The sequence below is a fragment of the Gorilla gorilla genome, chromosome 20 (genome assembly GCF_029281585.2).
Source record: "Gorilla gorilla gorilla isolate KB3781 chromosome 20, NHGRI_mGorGor1-v2.1_pri, whole genome shotgun sequence".
Taxonomy (NCBI): Eukaryota; Metazoa; Chordata; class Mammalia; order Primates; family Hominidae; genus Gorilla; species Gorilla gorilla.
The window spans coordinates 70764415-70789118 of record NC_073244.2 but is presented as its reverse complement, the minus strand read 5'-3'; the positions used below and the strand labels follow the sequence as shown (position 1 = coordinate 70789118).

At 56.1% G+C, this 24704-nt stretch overlaps 1 pseudogene; it reads right to left on the bottom strand.

Annotated features, from left to right (window-relative positions):
• Positions 1 to 250: 250 nt before the first annotated feature.
• LOC101130861 (double C2-like domain-containing protein beta) lies at positions 251 to 23409 on the bottom strand (annotated as a pseudogene).
• Positions 23410 to 24704: the final 1295 nt, after the last annotated feature.

The following is a 24704-nucleotide window of genomic DNA, read 5'->3' as shown; positions in this document are numbered from 1 at the left end:
TTTCCACCACCGGCCTCTTGGGCCCCAGAGGGCTGAGAGCCCCCCACCCCAGCTCCTTGCCCTCCCCGTCCCAGAGTGGCTGAGCCCTCCACATCCTCCGAGCGGGGACTGCACACAGAGTGGCTCTGTGTCCAAGCAGGGGTTCTGGATCTGGATCTGGATCTCCCCCAGTGTGGGGGCCACAGGCCTTGGTGGCTGCTGGGGAAGCCCGGGGCCGGCCATGCTGGGCGCAGGTGGCGGCAGGGGTAGCAGTGGCAGGTGGGCATCAGTCGCTGAGCACGGCCCCTGGGAGCTCGCTGGTGAGCTGTGCCAGGGCTCGATGCGCTTGTCCTTGTTCTTCAGGCAGTCAAACCAGTGCTTCAGGCGCTCCCCCTTGGCGTGGATGCCCAGAACCACACCACCTGCAGGAGGACAGGAGGGGCAGCTGGGGCACAGGGACCCCCAACTCCCAGGCATGGGGCCCATGCCCCCTCCCAGGTTCTGTGCTCGAAGGCCAGCCTCTCCCACTGCCAGCTGGGTTCTGAGCATGAACAGGACCTGACCTCCATGCCACACTCTGGCCCCGTCAGGGCCCAGCCATCCTGTCTCTCTTCCACCAGGGCAGGGATAGGGGCAGGGTGCAGAGGCAGCATCAGGGGTCAAGGAATGGGGGCCTGAAGAGGGGAGAAAGGGCCAGGCAGCCCCACTATGCACAGCCACCAGGCCCACTGGGAATTTGGGGCCTCTAGGGCTCAGAGTCCAGCCCGAGGCACTGCCCATCATTGTCTCTTGTCTGTGCTCCACCACAGAGTGCTGTGTGACCCTCCCAGAACTCCTTCCATCTCTGGGCCTGTCTCTTCCTGGGGCACAAGGGTCAGGCTGGAGAAGGTCTGAGGCCCCTGACCTAGGGGCAGGTGGTCCATGGTTCCAGCTTTCCCCATGGACCAGGAAAGAGGGGCTGTGGCCTGATCCAGGACAGGCACACAGTGAGACGGTGTTCCCACTGTGCCCCCTTACCAATGAAATCATTGGATTTTCCAATGTCGTAATCCCAAACGGTGACCTCCAGGGACTTCTTGGCCAGGTCCCCATGCTTGATCTCATAACAGAACTCCTGCTGGCAAGAAGGGAGTGTTAGGGCTGATGCCACGAGGCCTGGGCCTCGGCCAGGGGCCAGGAGGGGTATGAGGTGTAGGGAAAGAGGAGGGACGGGAGTGATCAGAGCTCAGAGTGGATAATGGGTGGATGCTCACATGTCTCGCCCACTTCCCCCTGAGCTCCACTGGGGTCTTCAGGGCCCCTGTCCCCTCGCCCACTTGCTCCTTGTCCCTGAGCCTGCTCTCCCCACACCCCGGGAGCCTCCTGACTGCAGAGGCACTGCACGCCCCACAGTCCTTGTCATCCTGGGCCTCTCTGGGGCCTGGCTTTGCTGACCCCTCCCTTCTCTGTGGGACCCTCCCTTCCATCCGGGGTTCCCCTCACTCTCTGGAAGCATCTTCTCGACCTCCCCTGCCTGCCTCTGGATCACTGGTGTGGCGTGGGCTCTACCCAAGGCCCCTCTGCTCTTCTTTCCTTCTTGTTCCTTGGGGGGAATCCGCATTTCCAGCCATACTTGCCGCCTTGGGCGGAAGACTTCCTGGGGCCCCAGGGTGTCTCGAGTCCCCTTGCCCCACACAGAGTTTCTCCCCATCTTTCTCACCCCCTCTTTGCCCTGTTGCCTCCATAAGAACCCAGGACTCCCCTCAACACTTCCCTCCCCCCAGCCCTACATCAGACAAGTCCTGCCAAGAGCTTTCCAGGGGTCCCCCAGCTCCCCTGTGTCTGTGGCTTGGTGCGGCCCCTTCCCACCGTCTCTGACCACCCTCCCCATCCCGCCATGACCTTTTGAAAACCCAGCCACACCCCCACTGCTGTGAGGCAGAGGAATGGCCTTCATGAAGCTTCACCAGCCCCTCACACCTCATTAAACTCCGGGTTCAGGGTTTTTTTCTTCACCGCTGTCTTATGTTTGGATTTCTTGTCCACATCTGGCCTCAGGTATCTGGAATTACATCCAATGGACAGGCAGAGGATGGGGACATGCTATGGGGTATAGATCAAGCCAGCAGGTATTCAAAGAGCTTTCTGTCCCTGGAGAGAGATTCCTGGGCCCTTCTTTTGTCCTAATCATTGGATTTTCCCAACGCTATTTTGTGGCAAAGGCGAGACGTTGTTTTCGAGAAGCAAGTGGTCCCTTCATCCATCGCACTTCTGTTCACACACACATTCCTGAAGTTAACCCTGGGGGGTGCCCTCCATCCCCCTAGGAAAGGGGTTTTTCCTCATTTCTGGAAGTCTAATTTTCATAAAGCTCACGTTTCCCACCAGAACAGAGTTTTTAGCAGAGTTGGTCTCTTGTTCAAACTTCTTTTTTTTTTTTTTTTCAGATGGCTGACTGCAACCTCCACCTCCCGGGTTCAAGTGATTCTCCTGCCTCAGCCTCCAGAGTAGCTGGGACTACAGGCATGTGCCGCCATGCGCAGGTAATTTTTGTATTTTCAGTAGAGACAGGGTTTCACCATGTTGGCCAGGCTGGTCTCTAGCTCCTGACCTCAGGTGATCCACCTGCCCTGGCCTCCCAAAGTGCTGGGATTACAGGCGTGAGCCACCACCCCCGGCCTCAAGCTTCTTTTATAAAATAGCAGCTTTATTGAGATATAATTCACATATCATAAAATCCATCCTTCTGAAGTGTAAAATGCAGTAGCCTTTAGTAGACTCCCAGAGTTGTACAACCATCACCACTACCTCCATTGGAGCTTTGAGGAAGGACAAGACCTTTTGTGCAGTCACAGGGAGGCCACCTAGATGTTCTTCCCTCCACAGCCACTAAGGCCTTAGACTCTGATGCAGAACAGCTGTCTTCCTCTGAGGCTCAGAGAGGGGGAGTGACTTGCCCAAGGTCACACAGCCCGCAAGCACAAGTGTGGTGCTTGAAAGCCAGGCTCAGACTCCTTTCTCTATGACAGGGAGGTCATATGCAGGCTGGAGAAGGGGACAAGAGGTCCCCAACTTCTTTGCAAAGCTTCTCACCCTGTTCCTGCATAGATAATTGCATGACAATTGCCTTGTCCCTGCTGAATGTGCTCTGGGGTCTCTGGGATCTCACCCATGACCAACTCCCTGGGCCTGGCACCAGGGAGCTTAACAAACATCTGTCCAGCGAATACCTGCATCCCTAGAAGTGAAGCCACCGCCCAAAGACACGCCCATGTCCAGCTTAACCTGCATCCTTAGAAGTGAAGGCACCGCCCAAAGACACGCCCATGTCCAGCTTATTCTGCCCAGTTCCTCTCCAGAAAGGCTGCATGGTTGACACACAGTGCCTGCGACAAAGCTGAATGCTATCATTTAAAAACTCGTTGCTGGTTTGACAGGCAGAAAATGATATCTCATAGTTGCTTTACTTTGCATATTTTAAAATTGTGACTTTCATGGCATAAATAATACTGGTTTATTACAGAAGCACTAGAAAATGCATGTGGACAAAAGTTGGGATTAGGAGAGAGAAATGAAGACATATGTCCACACAAAAACCTGTTCATTGCAGCTTTCTACCATCACCAAAAATTGCAAACAACCACATGCCCTTCAACTGGGGAACTCATCAACAACAAACTTGTGGTTTACCCACACAATGGAAGACCACTTAGCAACAAAAAGGACCAAACTCTTGGTACATGCAACTGACAGATGAATCTCAAACGCATTCCTCCGTGTGAAAGAAGCTGGACTCACAGGGCAACACACTATCTGACTGTTTCATGGGAAAGTCTGGAAACGGCAACACTATTGAGACAGAAAACAGGTGAGTGGTTGCCTGGGGCCAGGGAACTTTCTGGGGTCATATTCTCTATGTTGATTCTGGTGGTGGAAACAAGACTGTACCAGCCTGGGTGATACAGCGAGACCCCATCTCTACCAAAAAATTAAAAATTAGCTGGGCATGGTGGTGCATGCCTGTAGTCCCAGCTATTCACAGTGCTGAGGTGGGAAGATGCTTGAGCCCAGGAGTTCAAGGCTGCAATGAGCTACGATTGTGCCACTGCGCTTTGGCCTGGACAACAGAGCAAGACCCTGTCTCTAAAAAAAGAAAAGAAAGAAAAACTCACTGGATATGAATGATACAGGTTGAGGATCCATTATCTGAAATGCTTGGACCAGATGTTTTGAATTTTGGATTTTTTCATATTTTGTAATCTTTGCAGTATATTTACCAGTTCAGCATCCCTAACTCAAAAATTCAAAAATCTGAAATCCCAAACGCGCCAATGAGCATTCCCTTTGAGCGTCATGTCGGTGCTTGGAATGTTTGGGGTTTTGGATTTACAGCTTTGGGACGCTCAACCTGTACCTCAATAAACCTGATTTAAAAAAAGTTTGGGGGGATTCCCCTAAGCCCGCCACCCGGAGACAGCGGATTTCCTTAGTTACTTACTATGCTCCTTGGCCATTTCTCTACGTATTGGTATTGTGTCTGCTGTGAACTGTCCTTGGCCTGTTTGGTGACGGGTGAGGAGCAGGGACAGAAGGGTCCTGCGTGCCCTGCCTTCACAAGCCCCTGGAAGGAAAGTTGTTTTGGGATCTCTGCACCCTCAGCCTGGACAACTTGTGCCCATCTGGTGACCCCTCACTCAGCCACCAGACTTCCACGACAGGCTCCAGCCTCGGCACCTTCAGCCATGGACAGTTCCGCCAGCGTTGCCCTCTGTTCTGCTGTTTTCTCTACCAGAAGTGCCCTTCCCTCCTCACCTGACCACTCTGGGGAGATCCCTCAGCACCCTCCCTGAGCACACCCTACTCTGGCACAAGCCCACCCTGCAAAGCCCCTGAGGCCCGCCCTGTGGCATCTCTCCCTCCCTTGCTGTCAGGACAGTGGTCCTGGCCACCGGGGCTCACGGAGCCGCCCTGTGCCGTGTACCTCTGAGCCCTCTGCACAGTGCCTTCTGCTTGCCTGTGGCTTTGAGAAGAAACCCCTTCTGGTTATACATAAGACAGCCAGAGAAGGGAGTTGCCCAGGGTGGCACAGCACGTTGCTGCCAGTTACTGCCATTTTCGCTGGCATGAAATGGAGATAACAACAGGAGCGACCGCACAGGCTGCTGAGTGCATCACACGCAGCCATCGTGCAGCTCAGGGATATTATGTGTAACTTGACATGTCAGCGATTGTCACAGGCACTGCTACTCCTGGGGTTTTCCATCAAACCCTCAAGAGCTGGGCCTGGGGTCAACTTCCAGCCTGGGGAAACTGGGGCAAGTATCACCAGAGATGAGCTTTATAAAAATAATGGTGCTAGCTGGGCATGGTGGCTTGCACCTGTAATCCCAGCACTTTGGGAGGCCGAGCTAGGAGGATCGTTTGAGTCCAGCAGTTTGAGACCAGCCTGGCCTATACGGCAAAACCCAGTCTCTACAAAAAATACAAAAAACAACTAGCCAGGCATGGTGGTGCACACCTGTAGTCCCAGCTACTCAGGAGGCTGAGGGGGAAGGACTGCTTGAGCCCAGGAGTTTGAGGCTGCTGTGAGCTGTGATCGCATCACTGCATTCCAGCCCGGTGACAGAGTGAGTCACTGTCTCAAAAAAGAAAGGAAGAAATAAAGAAAACAAATAAAAATAATAGTGCAGACAAAAGGCCTTGACCCATCTAGCTTTGGCCCTCAGCATCAACCGCTAGATACGTCCCTCCCTTTCTTCTGGGGCACAGGCCACACTCTCTTCCAGGTCTAGGATGCAGCTGAGGGGTGCCCCTCTTACCATCTAATCTGTGCCCTTATTTCCTCTGCTTTAGTGAGGAAGAGGCCCCTGGTCCATGAAGGGACCTTTCAGAGATGGGGACCCCTGAGGAGCCCTGAGCAGCAGCCCTCGTGTCTCACCCAGGGTGTCTGAAACAGACGTGGAGGTCTCAGGTGAGGCGTGGCTCAGATATAGGGAGTGGCCCACAGCTCGGCCTGTCTTTGAAAGGCCACGTGACCTGGCCCACGGCTGGCAGGTGGGACCCAGCTGCGGGGGTCCAGCAGCACCCACAACAGCCACCTGTGGCAGGGAGGAGCTTGTGGTACAGTGGACAGGCCCTGCCCAGATGGCCCCCAACCTGCCTGTGGAAGTTGACCAGACCATCTGTCACAGCAGGTAAGACTCTGCTTTCTGGGCAACCCAGCAGGTGACCCTGGAATTCCTGTCCATCTGGCAGGTGGGCATTGAAACTGGTTTAAAAATGTCACACCATAGGCCGGGCACAGTGGCTCACGCCTGTAATCCCAGCCCTTTGGGAGGCCAGGGTGGGTGGATCACTTGAGGTCAGGAGTTCAAGACCAGCCTGGCCAACATGGTGAAACCCCGTCTACTAAAAATACAAAAATTAGCCTGGCGTGGTGGCGCATGCCTGTAATCCCAGCTACTTGGGAAGCTGAGGGATGAGAACTGCTTGAACCTGGGAGGCAGAGGTTGCAGTGAGCTGAGATCACGCCACTGCACTCCAGCCTGGGCAACAGAGTAAGACTCTGTCTCAAAAAAAAAAAAAAATCACACCATTTTGGCTTCAGATTGCATATCCTCCTGCAAGGATATATACACGTGAGATTCAAGTCAATGACAAGTCAGAAGAAAAAACACATATATACGCAAACCAGTATCCTACTGTGTGTGTCGTTTGTTGTGTTTTCGACAGCTGTCCATGTTACAATAATTCCTCTAGTTCAAATTTATTCATTTTTAACTTCATAGTACCACATTCTACACACTGCCCATGTCCCCTCAAGCTTCCCCTGGCTCCTGCAACCACAAATCTAGTCTCTGCCTCTGTGGGTTGACCTATTCTGGACACTTCATAGAAATAGAGTCCTGCAACACGTGGCCATCTGTGTCTGGCTTCTCTCGCTTAGCATCTTGTTTTCAAGGTCCTCCCACCGTGTAGCATGCACCTGCTACACTCCTTCTTAAGGCTAATATTCCACACACCTGCTACACTCCTTCTTAGGGCTGATAGTCCACGCACCTGCTACACTCCTTCTTAGGGCTGATATTCCACTGCAGGGACAGACTTCATTTGTGTATCCATTCATCAGTGGACGGACGCTTGGGGTGTTTCCACTTTTGGCTGTTGTGGATAGTGCTGCTATGAACATTCCTGCACAAGTTTTAGGATGGACATGTTTTTCTTATCTCTTGGGCATATAACTAGGAGTGGAATTGCCAGATCAAATGGTGATTCTGTGTTTAACTTTCTGAGGAACTATCAGCTGCTTCCCAAAGTGGCCATCCCATTATTGTCATATTATTTTTATTTGTTTATTATTATTTTGAGACAGTGTCTCGCTCTGTCACCCTGGCTGGAGTGCAGTGGTGTGATCTCGGGTCACTGCAATCTCCGCCTCCCTGCAATCTCCGCCTCCCAGGTTGAAGTGATTTTCCTAACTCAGCCTCCCAAGTAGCTGGGATTACAGGCGCCCGCCACTACACCCAGCTAATTTTTTTGTTTTTAGTAGAGACGGGTTTCCCCATATTGGCCAAGCTGGTCTCAAACTCCTGACCTCAGGTGATCCGTGCGCCTCGGCCTCCCAAAGTACTGGGATTACAGGCACGAGCCACTGCACTCGGCCTAATTTATTACTATTTTTAACTGTAGAGACAAGGTCTCAGTATGTTGCCAAGGCTGGTCTCAAATTCCTGGGTTCAAGCAATCCTCTCAAGTAGTTAGGACTACAGGGACATGCCACTACACCAGGCTAATTTTTAATTTTTTTGTAGAGATGGAGGTCTCACTATGTTGCCCAGGATGGTCTCAAACTCCTAGCCTCAAGCAATCCTCCTGCCTTGGCCTCCCAAAGTGTTGGGAATGTAAGTGTAACTCACTGCACCTGCCACATACAATTTTTAAAGTGACAGAAATATGATCATGGCCATGGGAATGGTGCCCCTAGAGCTGTGCCACGAGGAGTACTGGCCTCTTCATGGTGCCAAGATGTCCCTGAGGCCTTAGTCACCTGGGTCCTTGGTGTCCCCTAGGTCAGGGCCATCCCTCTGTCATTCCCCCTCCCTGAAGCACCTGCCCCTCCTTTCTGCTGAACTAAATTCCTCCCCAAGTCTCACTTTTCCAGAGTCTCCCTGTGAGCTCACACTCATACCTACCTAGTTTCTGAAGAGCCCCGAGCACTGACGGTAGTCACTGTGGCACCTGTAGCACCCTCTCCAAAGGGTCGCCAGCTCCCGCCTGGCTCTCAGAGCTACACAGCCTCTCCTGACCAGGCTCACAGCTCCACAGCTCTGTAGCCAAGGCCACCTGGCATGGCCCCCTGAGTTAGTGTCTCTCCCCGGGCCCACCATCAGCCCTGTTGGTAGAGCTGGGTGGACTCTTATCCGCATCTGTGGCCCCAGTATAGGGCTGGGCAAATGTGGGCAGTTGCAAAGGCCTGGCAGAGTTCCTCTGCATCCTCCCTCAGCCTCCTGGCTACCCCTGGCACTGGCCCCACCTTCTGTCCCCTCCTCCGACTCATGGCCCCTCCTGGGCCCCTCAGTCACAGAGAGGCCTGGACATAGCATCAGGTGATAACTAATATCTGCATGACCCTGGGAAGCCACTCAGCTTCTCTGTCCCTCAGTTTCCCCATCTGTGAAATGGGCTGGCCATGCTTAACCCCTGGAGTTGCCAAGGTAGCCCATCAGGGAACACAGCGCCCCTGTACCTCAGGCACTCCCTGGGTGCCTGCCACCTGGGACCACAGAGCCGGCACACGGACCCCCGTCCTTGGAGGTGAAGACGTGGCAGGCGCCCCTGTACCTCAGGCACTCCCTGGGTGCCTGCCACCTGAGACCACAGAGCCGGCACACGGACCCCCGTCCTTGGAGGTGAAGACGTGGCAGGCGCCCCTGTACCTCAGGTACTCCCTGGGTGCCTGCCACCTGGGACCACGGAGCTGGCACACGGACCCCCGTCCTTGGAGGTGAAGATGTGGCAGGTGGTCACATGCACGGCACACTCACGTTTTCACGTAGGGGTCCGAGTAGCCATTGGCGTCCATGGCGGCCAGGTGGGTGCACTGCACGACGCCTACCAGCAGGCCCTGCTTCTGCGAGCTGTACTTGAGGGAGATGAGGATGCGGCCCCGCTCCTCCAGGGACTTGTCTTCGGTCTTGTCCACCTGTTGGATGGGACGGTCACTCAGTCCTCACCTGCTCCCACCCCTCTCTTGGCCGTCCTTGGCCTCCTCTTCCTGAGCCCGCCCATCCAGCTGCTGCAGCCGGGCCTGGTCACGGTCCCTGGTGAGTGGCCTCACTGTGAGCTCACAGCTCTTCTGTCATCTCTTCCCTCCCAAGGGCTCTTCCAGGGCTGGATCTCACCCACACCCTCCCTGTTCTTGGCTGCATGTGGCCTACGGTGGCCTTCACAGCCCAGCAAGGGCCAGCCCAGGGGTTGGCAACTGCAGCCCGGGGGCCAGATCAGGCCCGACGCCTGGCTCTGTGTGGGATGTGAGCTAAGCATGGCTCTTACCCTTATTTTAAACAATTTCTTTTTCAAAAAAATAGAGACAGGGGTCTCACTATTTTGCCCAGGCTGATCTCAAACTCCTGGGCTCAAGGGATCTTCCCACCTTGGCCTCCCAAAGTGCTGGGATTACAGACATGAGCCACCGTGCCCAGCTGGTTCTTACTTTTTGGAATAGCAGAAAGAAAAATGAAATGAAAAATATTTTGTGACACATGAAAATGACATGAAATTCATACTTCAGCTTCCATTAACACCATGTTGTTGGAACGCAGCCTTGCCAGCTCCGTGATGCTTCTCTATGGCTGCTTTTGCCCTAAGGACAGAGCTGAATGGTGGCCACAGATTGTGAGGCACACAGAGCCTAACATTAGTGCTAAGCGGCCCTTCACGTGTCTGCAGCCCCCGGCCTGGCGCGCTCGGCTTCCGCGGACGGTCTTCCACCAGGTCCTCCTCACAGCCCGCCCTGACTTTCCCTTGGCTTTGAAGCCGGGTCCCACCTCCACACCTTTGCGCACCCTTAATCCACAGCTCCAGCACCCTCCTCTGACCTCCTCAGTGTTCACCGTTGATAAGTTCCTGGTCCTTCTGGGCCTGGGGGGCTTTTCTGACCCTCAGGGTGGGTTGGCCGTCCCCTCTGCGTGCCCACTGCCTCGGGTTTATCCTGTCATGGCCCGGTGTGGCCCCCTGCTTCCTCAGGGGTCTGCTCCAGCCCCTAAGTTCCTTGAAGTTGGAACTCTACCTGTAAATTTTGATTTTGACAGAGTCTGACTCTTGTCACCCAGGCTGGAGTGCAGTGGCACGATCGTGGCTCACTACAACCTCTGCCTCCCGGGTTTAAGCGATTCTCCTGCCTCAGCCTTCTGAGTAGCTGGGACTACACAGTCTAATTTTTGTATTTTTTGGTAGAGACAGGGTTTTGCCATGTCTGCCAGGCTGGTCTCGAATTCCTGACCTCAAGTGATCCACCCACCTCAGCCTCCTAAAGTGCTGGGATTACAGGTATGAGCCACCGCATCCAGATAATACCTGCGTCATCTTTAATACCTCAGGGCTGGGCAAGGGCCTGGCACTAAGGGCCCACTGGAGGCTTGTACTAGTGAAGGCAGGAATGGAAGGACAGATGGTCCCCTGTGCGTTCAACCTCATACAAGCAACTCCAGCCTGGGGGTTCAAAGAAAGGCAGAAAGGTCTGCCCATGACAATGGAGCCTGGTGGATGGAAAAGGGTCACCGTGGCCCCAGTTCCCTGAAGGTGCTTCCTGGAGCCTCTCAGGGTGCTGGATGTGGCTCCCTCAGGAGAACCCCGAAGACAGAGTTCTGGTACATTCCTCACCCTGGAGAAGCTGGGAGCCAGGTAGGGAGCCCATCCAGTGCCTTCCCTGCCTCAGCAGCTGCCAGTACCTGCCTCTCAAGGCAGATCTCAGCTCCAGGCCTCCCCATCCCCAGCCAGCCTGATGCTTCTCCATTCCTTGCCCTCCCGAGACTACCCGGCTTCTTCCTTCTGGTTGCTGCACACCCCAAACCCTCTCTCCTAAGCCCTTAGCCCACCCAGACAAACCCAGCTTGAGACCACTCAGACAAACCCAGCTTGAGCCCACCCAGACATACCCAGCATGAGCCTACCCAGACATACCCAGCATGAGCCTACCCAGACATACCCAGCATGAGCCCACCCAGACATACCCAGCTTGAGCCCACCCAGACATACACAGCTTGAGCCCATGCAGACACGCCCAGCTTGAGCCCACCCAGACACGCCCAGCTTGAGCCATGCAGACACGCCCAGCTTGAGCCCACGCGGACACGCCCAGCTTGAGCCCTGTGTCCCCCTGGATCCCCTTAGGACTCTAACAGGCTCCTCTCCTAAGCAGCCCCAGCCACCTCCTTTTGCTCACAACCTGCGCCCCAAGCAGCCCCAGCCACCTCCTTTTGCTCACAACAATGCCCCCCAAGCAGCCCCAGCCACCTCCTTTTGCTCACAACCGTGCCCTGCCTAACACCAAAGTGAGTCCCTCTGGCTACATCTAACCCTTTCTGGAGATGAGACTCCTGTGAGGTGAGCAGGGATGTTGAGCAGGGAAGACATACATGCCCCACCGGCCACCTTCGCCACCTCCCACGCCCAGAGCAGACATGGCTAATCGATCCTAGCATTTGCCCTGGGCTCCAATGCCACCTCAGAATCCTTTTCAACACAGTGCTCAGGCAGCCATTCCTGGTGGATCAGGCCAGGCCTGCGAGATCTCGCTATCTGCCGCTCAGGCAGAGCTTTGTGTGTGAGGGCCTCGATGCCCTGTGCTGCTTGTGTCAGTGTGTGTGGTGTGAAAATTAAACAATATAAACCAGCAGGGGCCAGGCACAGTGGCTCACACCTGTAACCCCAGCACTTTGGGAGGCCAAGGCGGGCAGATCACCTGAGGTCAGCAGTTCAGGACCAGCCTGGCCAACATGGTGAGACCCCGTCTCTACTAAAAATACAAAAATTAGCCGGGTGTGGTGGCGGGCCCCTGTAATCCCAGCTATTGGGAGGCTGAGGCAGAAGAATCACTTGAACCCGGGAGGCGGAGGTTGAAGTAAGCCGACATTGCGCCACTGCACTCCAGCCTGGGCGACATAGACTCCATCTCATAAAAAAAAAAAAAAAACCAACCAGCAGGCATATTTTTAGCTCTTTTTTCAGGGGTGGGACATTGTACTTCGGGTTGTTTCATATGAAGACCACTGGGTCTTGCTCAGTATTGCCTTAAAACAGATAATGTTCGCAGACTGTAAATTCTAAAACCTACCGCCAGAGGCCTGGCACAGGGGCTCATGCCTGTAATCCCAGCACTTTGGGAGGCCGAGGCAGGAGGATCACTGGAGGTCAGGAGTTTGAGACTTGCCTGGCCAACATGGCGAACCCCCGTCTCTACTAAAAATACCAAAATTAGCCAGGCTTGGTGGCGCACACCTGTAATCCCAGCACTTTGGGAGGCTGAGGCAGGTGGATCATTCAAGGTCAGGAGTTTGAGACACCTGGGAAATATGGTGAAACCCCATCTCTACCAAATATACAAAAATTAACCAGGCGTGGCGGCACACGCCTGTAGTCCCAGCTACTCGGGAGGCTGAGGCATGAGAATTGCTTGAACTCAGGAGGTAGAAGTTGCAGTGAGCAGAGATTTTGCCACTGAACTCCAGCCTGGATGACAGAGCAAGACTCAGTCTCAAAAAAATAATAATAATAAAAGTACCACCAGGATGTGGCTGTACTGCCAGGGGTGCATCCCCAGCTGCACTCCTGCGGTCACTGTGAGTCCCCAAATGGCACCAATGAGCCGGTAGCGCATCCAGCAACGCCCTGATCATGGCCACGCACAGGGACGCACATGCTTTCACGAACGCACACCACACATGTGGACACACACACTGTCGCACACAGACACGTACTGACATATGCTCTTACACACAATTCACACACGAGCACACACACACACACGCTGACACCCCACGTACATACCCACGTGGTTGTTTGTTTATGCCAGTGATGAAAACTCAGGAACACTAAGGCAGGGCTGGTGTTGCTTTTTTTTTTTTTTTTTGAGACAGAGTCTTGCTCTTGCTCTTGTCACCCAGGCTGGAGTGCAACGGTGCAATCTCGGCTCACTGCAACCTCCGCCTCTCAGGTTCAAGCGATTCTCCTGCCTCAGCCTCCTGAGTAGCTGGGATTACAGGCATGCACCCCCACACCCAGCTAATTTTTTTATTTTTAGCAGAGACGGGGTTTCGCCATGTTGGCCAGGCTCTCTCGAACTCTTGACCTCATGACCCACCTGCCTTGGCCTCCTAAGATGTTGCCTTTCTTAAGTGACATAGACCATGTGGAAAAACCGGGTTACCTGTGGTTAGTGACTAATAATAAAACAGGAAAAGTTATATCCATCACACAAATGTCTGAGGGGAAGAGAATGTGACAAGGAATAAAATTGGATCAAATTCTGCAAAAGTAACTGGGATTCTGGGAAGAAGCCGTGGCCTCAAGCTGACTCACCCCCGGGGCTTGACTTGGGCTAAGCTCGAGGTGAGTCCACGTCCCCGGGCCCCACTGGGGCTGGGTACACTGGGGACAGCCACCGGGCTCTGTCCTCCCAAACTTGCCCCTTGCCCAGTCCTCTTAGGGGGACAACGTGCCATCGAGGGGACCGTGCCTCCGCCTGTGTCCTGAACACTGGGAGGCTGAGGCCCCAGGATTTCTCTTGACCCCAGTGGCACGGGGGACTCCTGGCTTCACCAGCCCTATGAACCAGGTGAAGGTGAGGCCATAGACAAGGGAGGATGGGGGAGGGAAGAGGGACATAGAGACCAAGACTCAGAGGGCGTAGCTGCTGGAGCAGGCCGGGGGCAAATCTATTCTGACATAACGTTGAGACAAATGCCATTTCTAGGAAAGGATACTCTGCTGTCTCCTCTGTGTATCTCACAGGCACTCAGGTCTAACATGTTCCAAGCGTGCTCCTTGCACGTCCTGTCCACCCGTGGTCCCTGCTGAGTCCTCTGAGCGCAGCAAACAGCCCCTCAGGCTTCAGTGGCTCAGGCCCCAAACCTCGGATCTGCCCTTCCCTCACCCAAGGACGTCCTATCTGCTGCCTGCACATCCGGTTCAGAATCAAGCCCTCCTACCGCTGCCAAGGTCAGGCCAGGGTTGTGCCCATCTCTCCCCATCTCCCCAGGCCTCCTGCCCTCTCCTCCCTCTTCTTCAAGCCATCCTGAGCCCAGGCCAGCAAGCCTGGTAAAATGTCATCCCCCGTGATCCCTCAGCTTAGCACCCTCCCGTGGCCACTCAGAGTGAAAGCCAGGGTCCTTCCTCACCTCCACCCCCTTGACTCTCCATGCTCACCTCCCTGGTCTCCCCTCCCTTCTCACTCTGCCCCTCATGAGTCCCATCACAGGCAGGAAGTTCTGCCTTCCCAGCACCTGCCACCGAGCCAGGTACACAGCAGGTGCTCAATCAATCCTCTCACCGGCAGCGGCTTCTCCAGGCAGATGCAGAAGGTCTTGGTGTGGTTGGGTTTCAGCTTCTTCAGGGGCACACGTGTCTCCCCGATGAACTCATTGTGCCGGAATTTGTCCTCGTCACACACAGAGATCCTAGCGGGGGCGGTGGTGAGGGGCACAGCCAGTGCCTCAGACGCACTGGGCATGGTGGAGATGTGCGCAGGTAGGGCCAGCCCTGGCTTCTCCTGCCCCAAGCCCTGCCCTGGTCTGGGGTGGGAGATGCACAAGATGCCTGGACCCTGACAGGGGCAGAGTGTGGCACGATATCAGGCACTGTCCTCATGGACAAGTGTCCTCAGGTTGGAAGAGGGGACAGGAGAAGGCAGAACCAGTGCCAGGAGTAGCCAGGAGGCTGGGAGAGCCGGTTCTCTGGAGGGAACCACCTCCAGCACCCTGAGAGGCCCCAGGAAGCACCTTCAGGGGACTGGGGCCAAGGTGACCCTTTTCCACCCACCAGGCTCCATTGGCTTGGGCAGACCTTTCTGCCTTTCTTCAAGCCCCCAGGCTGGAGTTGCTGGCATGAGGTTGAACCCACAGGGGACCATCTGACCCTCCAGTCCCGCCTTCATTAGGAAAAGCCGGGTGGGAGTGGGGGTTGGGGAGGGAGCAGGCGGCCTGGGGCCCTCACCCACCGCAGGGTCTTGCGGATCATGTCTTCATCTGTGATCCCGTAGTAAGTGAGGGTCTCGTTCCATGTGAGGTTCAGAGTGTTACGGAGAGTTTTTGTTCTGAGCTTATTTGCCTGGAGAAAAGAAAAATGATCTTATTAGCATCAAAGTGTGTGTCAAACAGAAAAATGGCCCCCAGAGATGGCCACATGCTCATCTTGGAGCCTGTGAATGTGTTATCAACATGGCCAAGTGGACTGAGGCTGCAGGTGGACTTAGGGTTGGTAATGAGCCGACATTAGAATAGGGAGATTATCCTAGATTGTTGGCTGGCCCAACGTGGTCACAGGGTTCTTAAAAGCAGAAGAATGGACAGAGAAGACAGTCAGGGACGTCACCAAGGAAGGGGGCCAGAGAGATGCAATGGGGCCCGCTGTGAAGGTGGAGGAAGGGGCCACAAGCCCAGGAGGGCCGATGGCCTCTAGAAGCTGGAAAGAGCTAGGAAACTGTGGGCTCCCCGGGCTCCAGAAGGAATGCAGCCTTGCCGACACCTTGATTTTAGCCCAGAGAGAGACCACTGTTGGACTTCTAACCTGCAGAGCAGTCCGAGAGTAAACGCGCTGCTTTAAGCCACGAAGTTTGTGGTCATTTGTTGGCAGCAGCCATAGGAGGCTCATCCAAGGAGGACCCCACCTCCAGCCCGATGCCACGGGGTAGGTTCTGCAGGAGGCCTGTGTGGAACTGGAGTCTCCTTCCCAGGGCATTCCCTGCCTTTGTGGACCGTCCCCTCTGCCTGGAACCCATCCCGTCCTTGGGTCTGCCTCGGGGGTGGCCTCTCCGAGCTGGAATATTGCTGCCACTCCCTCCTCCTGTGCCAGCGGCTCTGAGCTCCTTGTCTGAATCGGTCTGATGCCTGCCACACCCGGCCCAGGCTGGGAGGTCAGACAGCCTGGGCTTCCAATTCCAGCTCTGTGGCAGCATCAGGTTCCCCACTGTGGAAAGAGCACAGGAATCCCTCTCTCCCATTGCTTTCAGGAGCTGTTTGTAAGGAGACTGCTCTTTATAAAACACTAGGGAAAGTCCTGGGGACTTCCTACAACTCGGCAGCCATGCACTGCCAGCTCCAGTCCCACAAATGAAGGGTCACTGAGCACACTTCCCTGGTCATACTCGCCCTCGGCCCTCACATCCCTGAGCCCTTCTTGCAGCATAAGGGCATCAAGACCCGGTGTGGGGAGCCCATTTCTTCCCCAGGAGTAGGTGGTGGGGCACTGCCATTTCTCCTACAGCCCTGCCTTCCCTAGAGAAGGGGGAAGGGCCCCTTCTGGGGTGGTCCTCCTGGGCTGCTGTGGGCCCCAGGCCTACCCATTTAGGCCCCCACGTAAACTCAGACTCTGCCCCATGAAATTAAAAATAAAACAGCACTGAAGTGTAGGATGCACAGAAGGAAGTCTAATTAAGTTCTGACTTTCCATGGCCCAAGGTCACCTTGATGCTTTTATTTAACAGCAATTTTTCTCTCTCCTGTCTGAGATGCACCTGTTGTGCTGGTGCCCTGAACACATGTGTGGTTGGACGCTTGGGTCATCCGGCGTAGGAATGAGGGGCAGATTCTGCCCACTTCATCCCCCTTACGGAGAGTCAGGGCATCCTGTGGTCAAACACATGGGGCAGATTCTGCCCACTTCATCCCCCTTACGGAGAGTCAGGGAACAGCCCATCAACACGTTAGATGCTCTGAGAAGTCCTGTGGTACAGAAACCTGTTTAACAATGTTTCCCCATGTTATTTAACCATGGAGTCCTTTGTTTGCACCTAATAGTAACTTCCAGCTGAGAATGCTTCTTATAAAATGCTGGCCTGGAAATTCTCCTGGGGTTTCCCCAGATCAGCAGGTAGGTAACGCTGACTCGTGAGGTCCCCAGGAGGCAACAGGGTGTGGGGCAGACTAGGTGCTCTGTGTGCAGTTGAATGGCTGAGGTCCCATCAGCTTGCTTGGACTCTGAGGGGAGTGGCAGCTGTGGGCCTCCCTGGGTGCCCACAGCCCAGTCCAGGCCCCAAAGCAAAAGGACCAGAGTGCATTGCCTGAGGTGGTGGGCGGGTGCAGCTGGTGGGCAGGCCTGGGTGGAACCCCTCACCTTACTGGCTCCTGGCAGCAGGTGCAGCTTGACGTAGGGGTCTGCCAGCCCATTGTGGTCCATTGGCTTCAGGCCCTGGGCAGAGAACAGCAAACGGTGTGAACTGGAAATCGGGGAGATGGAACTGACAGGGCCTGCAGATGCCCTTGTCCCCTGGGTCTCCTGGCTGGGTCCAGATGGAGGGAGTGAGGATGGCTCAATGCTGATGCAATCTCCCCTCCCCAAAACATCCTGGCCCAGGGCAGCTGTCATGGGGCCTCTGTCAGGACAGACTTTCTCTTCTCCTCATCCTGGAAGCCAGGTGGCTCCCCCTTCTCTGAGCCTCCCTCTCCACCCCGCTTTGCTCAGGCCCTGCCATCATCCTGACTCCCGTCCCCCATCTACCAAGCATGGCCTCCTGAGTGGCCACGCCCCTCACTGACCCTAAATCCACGTAACCCCGGGACACAGTCCGAGACTAGGCCCCATTTCTGGCCATATTTGCCACAACTCCCAGTCAGTCCACAGAGATCACACAAGCAGACTGGCCACAGAGGGTCCCTCCACAAGATGGCACCCCTCTCTCACTCTGGTTCTTTTAGAAAACCCAGCCACGTGTGCACAGCCAGAGGCACACAGAAGCATGGACAGAGAGGGGCTTTGCTGACCTCAGCAGGCTCTTGTCTCTGAAAATTGCATTGTTTCCTTCTGGGATGGTGCACAGGGATGCAGGGAGGCAGCTGTGGCATCTGTGGGGGTGCAGCCGGCAACCCCAGGATAGTATTCAAAGGGCTTCTACCCAGCCAGGTCGGGGAGGCAGCTCGGCGGCTCACACCAGGCCCATCTCCAAGGGAAGGCTGGGGCTCCCTCCCAGGCCCACCCCACCTCGGTTTGACGGAGCTCTGGGGGATGCGGCAGGGGCTTCCAACCACCTACTTCCCTGCCACTGGCAAAGGGCAGAGGTTTGGGGGCCTGGCTGGCTTGGGCTCCAGGCTCAGCTCCTGTTCACCAGCTGGGAAGTGGATGAGTTACTTTGCACGCTAAGCCTCAGCTTTATCATCTGTTAAAGGGGTTGGCCGGGCACGGTGGCTCACGCCTGCAATCCCAGCGCTTGAGCCCAGGAGTTCAAGACCAGCCTGGGCAACACTGTAAGACCCTGTCTCTTCAAAAAACTAAAAAATTAGCTGGGTGGGGTGGCATGTGCCTGTGGTTCCAGCAACTAGAGAAGCTGAGGTGGGAGGATCGCTTGAACCTGGGACACGGAGGCTGCAGTGAACCGTGATCGCACCACTGCACTCCAGCCTGGGTGACAGAGTGAGACCCTGTCTCAAGTTAAAAAAAAAAAAAAAAAGGGCAGGGGTGTAATATTCCCACCTTCCTAGGGCTGGAGTGAGAGGGAGGGAGACTGTGTGGACGCAGGGCCTGGCAGGCAGGGTTTGCTCCCTTCCCTGCACGCCAGGCCCCCATGAGACGCCGGAGAAGTGGCTGAGGTCTGCTGGGTGCATCTGAGCTGTGCCCTGCACTGTGGGGCTCCCTCTGGGACAGGGCCTGGCTCAGTGGCCCAACACGTGCTCAAGGTGACAAGGCTGCTCTTCCAAACCCAACTCCCTCACCCTGCCTTGCACCTCTCCCACCAAGTGCCTGAAGCGCAGAGTTCTGGGAATCTGGTGGCCCGGCCTGACCAGGCGGTGCCTGACTGCTGTGTCTTATTCTTACAGTCCTTATACATTTGTTTGTTGTAGCTTAAAATGTTTCCATTTGGGCCACGTTTCCCGACACGTTTCACTTACAAACCTCTGGGCCACCACATGTTCTGGCGTATGTCTTTCCAGTGGCTCTCGTGGTCCCACCTCCGTGCCCCGAGACACCCGTGGGAGCTAGGCTGGGTCGAGGGGCGCTGTCATGCTGGGACGGGAGGGATGCCTGCTCTGTCCTTCAGACCCCGGGACTGTGACGAGGCCCCTGCTGCTGCTCTCTACTCCTCCACCCGGCAGTTCCCTGAGCACCCTGGGCAGCCACACATTTTGCCAAAAGCAAAAGGACCAGCAGGCACTGCCTGAGGCCCTGTCACTGTGCTGCCACCAACTTCTGTGCCCAAACAGGCAGCTTCCCTGGCCCTGACCCGGGGTTCCGCCAGTGCCTCCACCTTCTGTGGGGCTGGCCTCCCACGAAGCCTGACCTCTGTCCACGGAAGGGGAAGGTGGGGAGGCTGTTTCCAGGGCAGGGAGCTGCTAGTGGGGCCCTTGGGCACATGCTCCCCAGCTTGGGAGTTGGCAAGAGACATAAACTGATCCCGTGGTTTAGGGGTGGGCCTCACGGGAGGTGACGTGGTTTGGCGGTGTCCCCACCCAAATCTCATCTGGAGTTGTACTCCCATAATTCCTACAGGTTGTGGGAAGGACCCAGTGGGAGATAACCGAATCACAAGGGGAGGTTTCTCCCAGACTGCTCTTGACGTAGTGAATACGTCTCACGAGATCTCATGGTCTGACACTGTCCTTGAGGTAGTGAATACATCTCACGAGATCTGATGGCCTGATAAGGGGAAACCCGTTTTTCTTGGCTCTCATTCTCTCTCTTGCCACCAAACATGTGAGAAGTGCCTTTCACTTTCAGCCATAACTGTGAGGTCTTCTCAGCCATGTGTAACGGCAAGTCCAATAAACCTCTTTCCTTTATAAATTACACAGTCTCAGGTATGTCTTTATCGGCAGCATGAAAATGGACTAATACAGGGGGGATGGGCGGAAGCGGCCCCGGGGGAGGCCCTGGCTGGTACTGGCACTGAGGGAACAGATGGGGGGTCTGGCTTTGAGAGGAGAGCCTCTCCCCAAAAACCTAGCCCTGCCCCGCCCTGGGCCTCTCAGAGGCTGTTGCTGGTGAAGTGTTCAGAAGAGGAGCTTTCTAGTCTGAAGTATCATTCAGCCTGAAAAGGAAGTTTTGACACGTGCTGCAATGGGGATGAAGCCTGAAGACATTCCGCGGAGTGAAAGAAGACAGACTCAAAAGGACAGATCCCGGGGACTGCAGACTCAAAAGGACAGATACCGGGAGACTGCACTTACATGAGGTCCCTAGAATAGTCAAATCCATAGAGAAGGAAGCCAAATGGCAGCCTCCCCAGGGGCCAGGGGGGGAGGAAGGGGGAGCTGTTGTTTAATGGGCCCAGTTTAGTTTTGCAAGCTGAAGAGGGCTCTGGAGATGGGTTTCACAGCAGTGTGAAGGTAGAAGGTACTTAGCACAACTGAACTGTACGCTAAAAATGGTTGAGCGCTGAGGGAAGAAGTAAAAAAAAGTGGTTGAGGTGGGAAATGTATATCTGTGTATTTTACCACAATAAAAATAAAAAGTCTCCCAGAACTGGTAGTGCCAGGGGCCGCGTGTTAACTCATTTAATGCTCACAACAGGCATGTAGGGCAGGGACAACCAACCCTATTTACAGATGGGCAAACTGAGACTGACCCTTCTAAGGGGGGACAAGCAAGGGTGCACCCCAGGGTGTCCAGCCCCCACCCTGGCCCTCCAGAGGCCAGCGCTGCTTCAGCTCACCCACCCTGGGCCCCTCCCCACACCCCAGCCCAGAGCCCCAGCTCTTCCCCAGCCTGCACCACCCCTTCCCTACAGAACTGGGTTTACACAGAGAAGGAACTGGGCCTCCCACCCCCACTTCTGATACCTGAGGGATACAGCCCAAAGTGGACACACACTTACATGTGTGCACGCACGGTACCACACATGTACACACAGAGACACACATACAGCCATGTATGTGCATACACACAAACGCACCTGGAGCTGGGAAGGGAAGGCCCTGGTGTCTGGCATGGAGAGAGGAAGGGGTGGGCTTTGGCCAGAGTGGCCTTGCAGCCGGCACCTCTCCAGTCCCCAGGCCTGGACCACCTCTACAAAGTTGGACAGAGGGAAAGGAGGAAGGGTCTAGCTTGGTCTCTACCTTGGCACAGCTGGGGTTTGACAAATGCTCAGTTCTGCTCCTAGGGGTGGGCTGGAGCCCCCGCCAGGCAGGGCTGGACATGCCCTGAGTCATAGCATGGGTGGTTCTAGAGGAGAGGGCAGGGGTGGGATGGAGCGTGCAGGCCTCTCAGTGCCCTACCAGGGCCCTGAGGCTGGCGTGGATGGCACTCACACCTACCCATGGCAGTCCACATGTGGCCCAGGCTGGGCTGGGGGACAGCCTGGGGTGGCACGCAGTAGCCTGTCCTGCTGGGTGGCCATGGTGCCAAGGGCAGCCCTCGCTGCCAGGCTGGGAGGAGGGGCAGGGGGCCTGCAGGTTGGGAGGCTGGGTGGGGCTGGGCCCAGGCAGCTCTGTGGGAAGCCGCTGGATCTGAGCTGGACTGGCTCAGGCCCTTCCATGGCACTACTAGAAAGACTCTACTGGCCTTGCAGGCCCTTACCTTGTGAGAGAACATCAATTTTGGCACCTTCCTCCCACAGGGAGCGATGGGGTGAGGGGAAGGGAACAGGACAGTTGAGAACATGGAGCTGACACATGCTTGAGCGGCAGAGCCAGAGGGGAGCACCAGGGGCCAAGCCAGGCTGCAGAGGGCAGCACCAGGGGCCGGGCCAGGCTGCAGAGGGCAGCACCAGGGGCCGGGCCAGGCTGCAGAGGGAAGCACCAGCGGCCGGGCCAGGCTGCAGAGGGCAGCACCAGGGGCCAGGCCAGGCTGCAGAGGGCAGCACCAGGGGCCGGGCCAGGCTGCAGAGGGCAACACCAGGGGCCGGGCCAGGCTGCAGAGGGGAGCACCAGGGGCCGGGCCAGGCTGCAGAGGGGAGCACCAGGGGCCGGGCCAGGCTGCAGAGGGCAGCACCAGGGGCCGGGCCAGGCTGCAGAGGGGAGCACCAGGGGCCGGGCCAGGCTGCAGAGGGGAGCACCAGGGGCCGGGCCAGGCTGCAGAGGGCAGCACCAGGGGCCGGGCCAGGCTGCAGAGGGGAGCACCAGCGGCCGGGCCAGGCTGCAGAGGGCAGCACCAGGGACCGGGCCAGGCTGCAGAGGGGTCCACAGGCACCCACAACCCCAGCCCACGTAGTGAGGCTCAGAGGGCCTCTGGGCTCAGGCCCTGGACACCCTGCCTGGAGTGGCATCGGCCTCCTACAGTGGCTCGGCTTCCAGGGTGCAAAGTGGGGTCCCCACTCCTCAGGGCGTCTGGGAGGCCTGGAGGCACCAGCACCCAACCCGCCCTCCCTTGGCCTGCAGGACAGACATCACCCTGCCCCTCTCTTTCCCTCTCAGCAGCCCCTCCCCAGGCTCGAGGGTCCTCGGTCCAGGCCTTCATCTTCCCATTCTCATCTGTTTCTTTGCTCCCCGCAATGCCTGACTGTCCAAGGCCTTTCTTGGGGATGGGTATTCAAGAAGGTTTAAAGAAGAATTCCTTCCTGGCCCCACACCCCACACAGCGCAGACATCCAAAAGCCTGGACAGGAACCTGGGGAGTGGTGTGGTCTGGCCTCCCTGACCTAGGCCCTCTCGAGGACCCCCGGCCAGGGAATTTGGGGGCAGGCTGGCGGGGCCTACCTTGGCCTTGGTGATGGTGCAGTGGAGGGCGTTGTTCTCCTGGTCATACAGCAGGCTGAAGTCCAGCGTGCCCAGGGCGGCTGCGGACAGAGGAGGGCACAGGTCCCACCCTGGCCCCATCTTGGAGAGGCTTCGCCTGCCCCTGTGAGACCAGATGAGCCTGGCCTGGGCAGGCGCCACCGTTCCATGGCGGCTGCCACCAACCAAGCACCTGCTCTATGCCAGCCCCTCACCCATCCTCCCAGTCCCACCCAACCCTGGGAAGTCACAATAATCTCCCCACTTTCCAGAGGAGGAGCTGAGACCCAGAGAAGTCAGGTGGGTCACTCCAGTTCCCTGTCTGGCCCAGTGCGTGGCCCACCTGAGCTGGGCACCCAGCCAAAGGAGTTCCTGCCCTCCTGGTGCAACTGCCAGTCTGGGCCCCGTGCCTCAGTTTCCCTCACCTGTGAAATGTCACAAGGATCACACAAGGCGGAGGAGACGAGGCTTTGAGAGGGACAGGCCCTGGCCAGGAAGATCAGCTGATTTGCTCAACAGTCCCCCAGCCAACACACAGGACTGCAGCTCCTCTGTCTCTCTGGCCCGTTGGGAACCCCGAGCAGGCCGTGAGGAGCCAGCTGGGTCCTCATACTGCTGCCCCCAAGTCTCTCAATGGCAATGGTAACTCCCAAAAGCCGGGGGGAGGGTGCAGCCATAATTGGGTGCAGCTGCCTCCCTCCCCGGGGGCAATCACTCATAGCAGCTGTGGCTTTCCATGCAGAAGCGGCTCCCAGCATGAAGGCCGAGGTGATGGTGGGGGCAGAGCTTGGAGATGATGGTGGGGGGCAGAGCTTGGGGGCAGTCCGCAGACAGCAAGATGCACATTCACAGATGGCTTCAGAAGCCCAGAGCCTGCTCCCAGGCTGCAGGGCTGGTCAACTGGTGTCACATTCCTTCATTATTTACCAAGTGTTTACAACATGCCAGACTCTAGGGGATGGACATCTGTGAGGCAGAGTCCCTACCCCAAGGAAAGCACAGCCTAAGGGGAGGAACAAATGGAAATAATTTGCCGCAGTAGAGTCTGGTGAGCCGGGAGCCATGGGGAGCCCATGTGAATTGGGACCACCAGGGAAGGCTTCCTGGAGGAGGTGATGCTTCACCTGAGCCATGAGGGATGAGTAGGAGTTGGCCAATGGCAAAGAGGGGCTGGGGGAGGTGACGATTCCAACCACAGGCCAACCAGCAGGTGCAGGCTTAGTGGCTGGTGTGATCCTGGGATAAGGGAAGGCCAAACTTGAAAGACTGTGCTCTTCAGGCTCTGAGCTAGGCTCCCAACATGGATCTAGATCCAATTACGGCCACACCTGACCAGGCCCATCATGTACATCTCGTCTGCGGCTGCTTTCCTACTTCAGAAGCAGACCCTATGGCCTGCACAGCTGAAAATATTTACTATCCAGCCCTTCTTTATAGAACAAGTTTGCAGATCACTGGGCGAGTGCTGGGCCCAGGCATAACAAAGTTTCTTGGGTCTGCAGGGAAATTGGCTAATGAAAGGTCACGAGTGTGGAGTGTCCTTTATTCTGAGCTGGTGATGGGAGTGGCATTTGTCTAGATCATCCCCTTCTAACAGGGATCAGGCACATGTCTCTGTCTTCGCAGCAGTGTGGGGTGCAAGACCTGCCCTCTGACATCAGTCTCCTCGGTTCAAATCCCAGCGTGCACTTCCCTGCTGTGTGGCCAGCTTATCTACCGTCTTTATGCCTCAGTTTGCTCATCTGTAAAATGGAGACAACGGTAGTATCCACCTCACAGCACAGTGTGCCTGGGGTGTAGGAGGTGCTCAGTAGATCATTATAGAAGGAGCAGATCCCTATGGTGGATTTTCTAGCTAACAGTACTGGCTTCTCTAAGACCCATTCTGGA